The sequence below is a fragment of the Durio zibethinus genome, chromosome 5 (genome assembly GCF_047325235.1).
Source record: "Durio zibethinus cultivar Kanyao isolate XHJ-2024 chromosome 5, ASM4732523v1, whole genome shotgun sequence".
NCBI classification, from domain to species: Eukaryota; Viridiplantae; Streptophyta; class Magnoliopsida; order Malvales; family Malvaceae; genus Durio; species Durio zibethinus.
Window position 1 is genome coordinate 22492502 of NC_143166.1, and position 8887 is coordinate 22501388.

General features: G+C 32.8%; 2 non-coding genes across 2 annotated transcripts; one reads left to right on the forward strand and one right to left on the reverse strand.

Annotated features, from left to right (window-relative positions):
* Nucleotides 1-757: 757 nt before the first annotated feature.
* LOC149518836 (small nucleolar RNA R71) lies at nucleotides 758-864 on the forward strand. The gene has a single exon (XR_016342512.1). It is a non-coding gene; the product is annotated as a small nucleolar RNA R71 (small nucleolar RNA).
* A 5097-nt stretch (nucleotides 865-5961) lies between these two features.
* On the reverse strand, nucleotides 5962-6063 carry LOC149518837 (small nucleolar RNA R71). The gene has a single exon (XR_016342567.1). It is a non-coding gene; the product is annotated as a small nucleolar RNA R71 (small nucleolar RNA).
* Between the last annotated feature and the right edge of the window lie 2824 nt (nucleotides 6064-8887).

Consider the following 8887-nt stretch of genomic DNA (forward strand, 5'->3'; position numbering starts at 1 on the left):
TTTCATTCTAACATCCCCAAAGAATAAATTGCATTACATTCTTCATTAACTTATCATGTAAGGTTAGATTCAATGTTGCTAAGTAAGGTACCTTCAAGGCAGTTGGCTATGGCTTAGGTGGTTGACCTATTTGGTTTTCAAGGCTCTTGATTAATGTAGCTTAACTTTAAATATTATCATTGTTAGCTTACATCAATTGGGTCAATATGTCTTCAAATGTAGGTTTTGTCTTCCTTTGGGGTTTATAGGTTGGTGGATTAGGGCAGTAGTTATTGTTTTGGTTATTGGTGGGTTAAAGGTTTGATTGGTTCTAAGAAAGGTTTATGTGTTTTCGCCATCTAGGGTTGTAGATATTGCTATAAAGGTTGTTGTTTGGCTTGGCTTATTAGATGTATTAGACTGGTTCTACTCTATACAAGCATCTTTTAATAGAATGGGTTCAGGAGACAAAAGGGCTTTGTGTAGCATTCATATGGTTGGCTTGGGGTTGAATTTCGAAGGCTTTAATCTTTTTGGTGAGGATAGCTAGTTGGGAATTGATAGAAGTACTAACATCTACCTCAAACAAACCAATAAACTTTTCAATAACCATTTTTTTGTGCCCTACTGGTAATTATTAATAGCCATTTCTTCAATAAGCTCATTTGCTTTCTGAAGAGTCTTGCTCATAATTGCCCTCTTAGTAGCTAAATCTAAGGTGGTTCTCATGGATGATGTGCGACCAATGTAAAAGATCTAGATTTAAAGCCATTGAGGTAATCCATAGTGTGGGCATTTTCTTAATAGTTCTTTAAATTGTTCCTATCCATCATCTAGTGTTTTACCATCTACATGCAAAAAGACGATGATCTCATTCCTTAGTTTTGCTATTTTTGCTAGAAACTTTTGGACCAAATCATCCCATGTTGTGATTAAACCAAATAATAATGATGACAACCAACTTTTTACCTTGTCCCTGAAAGAAAAAAGAAATAATCTTAGTATAATTACTTTATTAAAAACACTATTATAACGAAAAGTCTCACATAATTCAAGAATGTTAGAAGGTGGAGATTTAGATCATTGCTTGGTAACATTGTATTTGTATAATTGAAGGCTTTATCTCAAAGTTTTTGGTTTGGATAGTTGGCTTGTTAATGGATGGTTGAAAACCATCTGCATTAGGAATTGCATAGTCCTTTAAGGTTCTTTGCCTTTCATTATTTTCATTAGCCATTGGAGTTGATGCAAGTGGTGCTAATTAACAATGAAGGGCAAAGAAAAGATCTATGCATGCAATTAGTAATTGCTCTTCTTCTAAATGTTCTTTCAATTTCTTGATCAATAGAAGCTAAGTCAACACTTTTAAATTTATGCATGCGAACAGGAAAAGTTCAAAGAAAAGAAAAAAAGTAAATAAATAAAAGAAAAAGATTTAGATTATAAGTAATTAAAAATTCTTTATTGATGTTGAGAACACCGCTATAATCTTAGGTAACAGCACCAAAAACTTGATTGTTGCTTTTCGTATAGCTTGCAAGTGCACAAATTAAGTAATAAAAGGAAGTATTACAATATCATCTCTTTAAATATTACATAATGTAATGTTGGGTTATTCACAATTACCAAAAACGAAAGCCTAAGATCTTATATCTAAACAAAAGGAAATTTAGGGATATGTAGGTAGAGATTGTGAACTTCACCAATTGTCACTTGGGAAGTAAAAGAATGTCAAAGTCTATATCTAAGAAAATAAGAATTTAAAGCTTGGAAATTAAAGAAACTTGAGAAGGCAGAATGCTTATAGTGAACTTGGAATAAAGATTGTGTGAAAAGAATTTAAAGAATAACAAAGAAAGTGGTAGCTATCTTTGTAACGACTAAAAGAATGCTTGAATAAATCATGAAAAAGAAAAAGAAAGCTTTGTCGGAATCAAAAATGTAAAAACAAGATTAGAAATTTAAAGCAATAAAAGAAAATTCTTTTAAAAAAATATTTCATGAATTGAAAAAGAATTTAAAGGAACAAAAGCTTTATGGTTGGCCAAATAAAAGGCATAGCCGAATAGGACTTTTTCAAGCTTGGGCATGCGTGGCCGAGTGAGGTCTTGATGGTGCAATCTTGGCCTTGAATTGAATCTTGATTAAATCTAATAATTTTCATCCCTTGGATTTGGATAATGCTTGAAAATTCAAGAGTAAATTGATTTTTATCCAATTTTTGAAATTCAAAATGGATAAAATCATACTCCAAATCAAAATCTTCAAAACTAAGCAACAAATTTCATGGTTAGGTTCCAATTCTTCTTAGCCAAATAGGATGGAGCTTGGAGAGTCCATGTTATTGCAAATTAATCTTCCCCTTTGCATGGCTAAATGGATATAGTCCTTGTGCCACACAATTGCTTCATGGCTAAGTAAATGAGTCATGCTTTGATCAAAGCTTCTCTTTGGCCAAACATGATTGAGGCTAAGTGAGTTTAAAATTGCATGCAATCCTTCTTGGAAGTGGTCTAGCCTTATGCATCATTGGGAGAGTCCTTGTGTGATTGAAACTCTATGAATGTGGGACAAGGTGGTTCATTTATGGGTTTCCAATATTGGGCCAAAATTGCTCCTTGCATGCTTGCATGCATGGCTTGCATGAAAATGATATCTATAAGCTTGAAAACCTAAAATCATGAAAACAGTATGAAAAGCACAAAATCATCCAAAATTTAAAAATTAGCATCAATTTTTACAAGTAAAAACTTTATATATTTAGGTGCTATCAATTTTGCTTAAGGACAAGCAAAAATCTAAGTTTCGGGGTGTGATAATTTTATATTTTTATCAAGTTATCATAGCATTTGATGGTCTTTTATGGTGAAATTTTTCTTGTTTCTTAAGAAATTATGAAAAAAAATACTCCTAATTAGTTAAAAGTCTCTTGTGTAGGTATTTTTATGAGTTTAGAGGAAAAGAAATGATTTTGGTATAAATTAGGTAATTTGGTGCAATTTGGTGGAATATTACTATAAAGGCCAATCATAGTGCTCAAAGGATGCATATGTTGATTTTAATAATTGTCTAGCTTAGATTGAATCGATTTTATGTGCATTTGAGCTAAATAAGTTTTCTTCAAGTCATGATTTAATTGCTTAAGTTGTTTATTTTCTTCTTTGAACTAATTAAAGTGTGCTTTGTTTTGAAGAGAATTGCATTGAAGTTCAAGCAAGGGAGTAATTGTAAGAAGTGGGTTCAAGGCATTTTAAGAGTAAAAATTCAGCTAAAGTTTGAATAGAATTGAAATGTAGTAAGTTGGCATTTTGGACATATATCATTGGCTAAAAACACTCACCAAAGTTGAAGTTTGAAGAGTTGCAAAGTGAGGACAAGCAAGGCAGCCAAATTTCAAGAGTGAAGAAGTGTTTTGGTGGGCAAGTGTAAACACAAGGGGAAGGCCAATAGACACATCCTGACTTAGACATTTTAAAGTTCTCAATTGGTCAGTTTGAATATGCCCTGGATCATAAAGTCACATTTTCTACATGAGTTAAAGAAAAGAGGAAAAGAAGAGTTGTTAGAGTATCTAAAAGATTTTAAATGAGTTGGAAATATCTTCTCTAAATGGTATCCTAGGTGGAATTTTAGATAAGGTCATTCTAGATCTAAGATTAGTTTATAAATAAGGGAAGAGTGAGCAACAATTGAGGAGTTCATTTTTTGCATTTTTATTTTTCTTTTCATTACAATTTCATTTTCTTTATAAGCAGCTTTCTCTATTTTCTCTTTTAAAGGATGTTTAGGAGAATTTTTTGTAGCACCTAAATATATAGGGTTTTTACAAGCTAAAAATGGTGTTAATTTTTAAATTTTTGATGATTTTCTATGCTTTTCATATTGTTTTCATGATTTTAGGTTTTCAAGCTCATTGATATCGTTTTCATGCAAGCCTGTACATGGAGCAATTTTGGCCTAATTTTGGAGCTCATAAGCAACTTGCCTCATCCCACATTCATAAAGATTGAATTGTACAAGGACTCTCCCATGATGCATTCGGCCAGACCACTTCTAAGAAAGGTTGCATGCTACTCCAAGCTCACTTGGACTCCATCATATTTGGCCAAAAAGAAGTTTTGATCCAAGCAAGACTCTTTTGCTTAACCATGAAGCAAATGTATGACATAAGGACTCTATCCATTCGGCCATGCAAGGGGGATGATTAATTTGCAAAAGCATGGACTCTACAAGCACCGTCCTATTCAACCAAGACTCCATCCAATAAAGTTCATGCAATTTTCACCACAATAAAGGCTAGATGCATTCGGCCAAGAAGTATTTGAAGCTCACCATGAGACTTGTTGCTTAGCCTTGAAGATTTTGACTTGAAGTAGGATTTTATCCTTTTGAATTCTAAGAATTGGATAAAAATCAACTTACTCTTGAATTTCCAAACCTTAGCCAAATCCAAGAGGAGAGCTTTATCAAGATTTGATCAAGATTCTCAAAGGGCCAAGATTGCACTTCCAAGACTCCATTTGGCCAAGGCAACCCAAGCTTGAGAAGACCACATCTAGCCAACCTCTAAAAAGATTACAATAAATACTCATCCATTAGAATTTGAATATGAAAAATACATCTTGTAAACTCTACCCCTTGGCCAAACCCTCCATTATAACTCAAGAGGCCGTTCACCCATTTCCATCATTCTATTCCTCATTTGTTTTCTCTCTTTTAGTTATTAGTTCTTATTTCTTTTAGTTCTTTACTTCAGTTATTGGCTTAGGTGACAGATTTGCCAATAACAAAGCTTTTGTTTCTTTAAATTCTTTTACTTCAATTCAAGAAGCATTTTTCCAAAATTCTTTTCTTTTATTGCTTTAAGTTTCCAATCTTGTTTTTATAATCTTGATTTTACAAAACTTTCTTTTTCTTTCATGATTTATTCAAGCATTCTTTTAATCTTTACAAAGATTCGATTACCACTTTCCTTATTGTTCTTTAAGTTCTTTTCAAGCAATCTTTATTTCAAGACTACAAGCAATCGGCATTCTCAAGTTTTCTTTATTTTTCAAGCTTTCAATCATTGTTTTCTTAGATCTAGTCTTTGCCAATCTTCTTTTACTTCTCAAGTGATTATTGGTGAAGTCAAGATCTTTGCCTACACATTGCTTTTAATCTTTACTTTTCTTTGCAACCAAACCCTAAATTCCAATTGTTTAGATATAAGATCTTAGGATTTCACCATTAATACTTGAAGAGCAACCCAACATTATATTCTATAATCTCTGAGGAGAAATATTGGAATACTTCCTTTTATTACTTGATTTGTGCACTTGCAGGTTATACTGAAAGTAGCAATCAAGTTTTTGGTACCATTGTTGGGGAGTATAACAGTGTTCTCAATATCAATAAAGAATTCTTAATTTCTTATAATCTAAACCTCTTTCTTTTATTTATTTACTTTTCTTTTGCTTTTTTTTTTTATCTTTTCTTATTTGTATACACAGATCTAAAATTGTTGACTTAGCTCTTATTGATCAAGAAATTGAAAGAAACTTAAGAAGAAGAAAAAGAAAAGAGCAATCAGCATCACATACACCAACACCCATGGCTAATGCAAATAATAAAGGGCAAAGAACTTTAAAGGACTATGCAGTTCCCAGTGCAAAAGGTTTTCAACCATCCATTAGAAGCCCAACAATCCAAGCCAACAATTTTGAGATAAAGCCTTCAATTATACGAATGGTCCTAAGTTATATGGAGTTTAGAGGGTTACCAACTGATGATCTAAATCTCCACCTTTCTAACTTTCTTGAATTATGTGACACTTTTAGTTATAATGGTGTTTATAATGAAGCAATTAGGCTAAGATTTTTTTTTTCTTTCAGGGACAAGGTGAAAAGTTGGTTCTCATCACTACCATTTGGTTCAATCACAACATGGGATGATTTGGTCCAAATATTTCTAGCAAAGTTTTTTCCACCAGTAAAAATAGTAAAACTAAAGAATGAGATCACTTTTTTGCAAGCAGATGGTGAAACTTTATATGATGGATGGGAATGATTTAAAGAGCTACTACGAAAATGCCTCACCTTGTATTACCCTAATGGCTTCAAATCCAAATCTTTTACAATGGTCTCATATCACCCACGAGAACCACCTTAGATTTAGCTACTGAAGGGGTAATTATGAGCAAGACTCTTGAGGAAGCAAATAAGCTTACTGAAGAGATAGCTGCTAACAATTACAAGTGGGACATAAAAATAAAGGTTAGTAAAAATTCAATTGGTTTATTTGAGGTTGATGCTATTACTTCTATCAATTTCTAATTAGTTGCCTTCAACAAAAAGATTGAAGCCTTAGGAAACCAACCCCAAGCCAGCCATGTAAATGCTATACAAATTCTTTTTGTCTCTAGTGATATCTGTGAAGTAATAAGAAAAGGTACTAGCTATAACTTAAAAGAGTGAAAAAACTTTGCCAAACAAACCACCTACTCAAAAAGAGATTCCTAAGTTACCAAAAATAAATATGGAAAATGACAAGCACTCCCCAAAGGCTCTCTCAAAGATGATTAATCCAAAAATTCTATTTCCATAAAAATTTGAGTGACAAAAAGAAGAAAGGCAATTTGCAAGATTTGTGAAACTCTTTAAAAAATTGCAAGTCACCATTCCATTTGCTGAAGCCATCGAATGCATACCTAAATATGCCAAGTTGTCGAAGGGAATTTTGTCCAAAAATAAAAGATAGGAAGACCATGAAATAGTGGCAATCACTCAAGAATACAACATCATCATACAAGAGGGGATACCACCAAAATTAAGTGATCTAGGGAGTATTACTATTCTTTATATTATTGGTAATGAATATTTTGATAATGCATTATGTGACATTGGTGCAAGTATTAATTTAATGCCTTTATCTATTTTCAGGACATTAGGAGAAGGAAAGTTTAAACCAACCACAAATACAATACAGTTAGCTGATGGATCTATTAGTCATCCTAATGTTATGGTCAAGAATTTAATGGTATAAGTAGGAAGGTTAATGTTCCTAACAGATTTTATCGCCTTAAAAATAGATAAAAAAGTCAAAATGCCAATCATATTAAAGAGACCCTTCTTAAATACAGGAAAACCCATCATTGATAAGAAAAAAAATGAGCTAACAATGAGCATGTATGATCAATAGAGATCTTCCTTATGAAGGTACCTAAGGATGTTTAACCAAATTGTAAGGTAATGGGAGTAATAACAATAAGTTTAGAAATAGAACACAAGGAGAAAATAGCTCTTAGGCCATCCATTGAGAAGTCCCTAATGGTGGAATTGAAGCTTTTATAGTGCACTTGAAGTATGCATTTCTTGGTGAAGCATCCAATCTTCTAACAGTCATTTCCTTAGCTTTAAGCCAAGAGTAAGAGGCAAAGTTGCTGAAATGCTAAAAAAGCATAAAAAGGCATTTACGTAGTCAATAGCAGACATCAAAGGTATTAGCCCTACCATATGCATGCACAAGATCCCACTAAAAGATGATCATAAGGCAACAATTGAACAACAAAGGCATTTATATCATGCCATGAAAGAAGTGGTTAAAAAAGAGGTGGCTAGATGTAAGGATTATTACCCTATTTTAGATAGTTTATGGGTAAGCCCAGTCTAATGTGTACCAAAAAAGAAAGAAATGATAGTAGTGTCTAATGAAGATAATGAGCTAATCCCTACATGAATTGAATTGGATAGAAGGTCTATATAAATTATAGTGAGTTGAACAAAGCTACTGGCAAGGATTACTTCCCCTTGCCCTTTGTAGACTAGATGTTTGATAGGATGGTAAGACATAAGTATAATTATTTACTTGATGGGTATTCAGGCTACAATCAAATACCCATAGCCCTTCCAGACCAAGGGAATACCAATTTCACCTGTCCTTATGCCATATTTGCCTTTAGAAAAATGCCCTTTGGCTTATGTAATACACCTGCAACATTTCATCGATGTATGATGGCAATCTTCTTAGACATGGTGAAAGAAATTTTAGAGGTATTTATAAATAGTTTTTGGTTATAACTTTGGACTGTCTTGCTTATTTATCTAGGGTATTTCAAAGATGCAAAGAGACCAACTTAGTACTAAACTAGGAAAAATGCTATTTTATGGTTCAAAAAGAGATCATACTGGACATAAAGTGTCTACAAAAGAAATAGAAGTTGACCAAGCAAAAATAAATGTGATTGATAGAATACTGCTACCAACTTAAGTTAAAGAGTTTAAAGTTTTTAGTGCATACTGGTTTTTATAAGAGATTCATCCATGATTTCTCCAAGATTTTTAAACCATTATGCAAGCTATTGGAAAAAAAGGCCAAGTTCAAATTGACCCCAAATTGTGCAAAAGTGTTTCAAACCCTAAAAGATAAGTTGATCATTGCACCTATTCTTTCATGGCCTGATTGGAACCAACCCTTTGAATTAATTGCAAGTGATTTTTAGTAGTGGCTATATTAGGACAATGAAAAGACAAAATCTTTCACCCTATCCATTATGCAAGCAAGACTCTCAATGATGCCCAACTCAATTATGTGACAACAAAAAAAGAACTGCTTGTTGTAGTCTTCACCCTTGAAAACTTCAAACCTTATTTGATTAGAAAAAAAGTGGTTGTATACATAGATCATGCAACTATCAAATATCTTATTACAAAAAACAGATGCAAAACCATGATTGATTAGGTAGGTGTTGTTTTTATAAGAGTTTGCCTTCAAAATAAACGGGAAAAAACGTTGTGAAAACCATGTAGCAGATTACTTATCAAGGATCAAAAGAGAAGACAAGGATGTGGAGTCCATTTAAAAGTTCTTTCCTGATGAACAACTCTTGGCCATTCAAAGACCACCATGGTATGCTAACTTGGTAAATTAT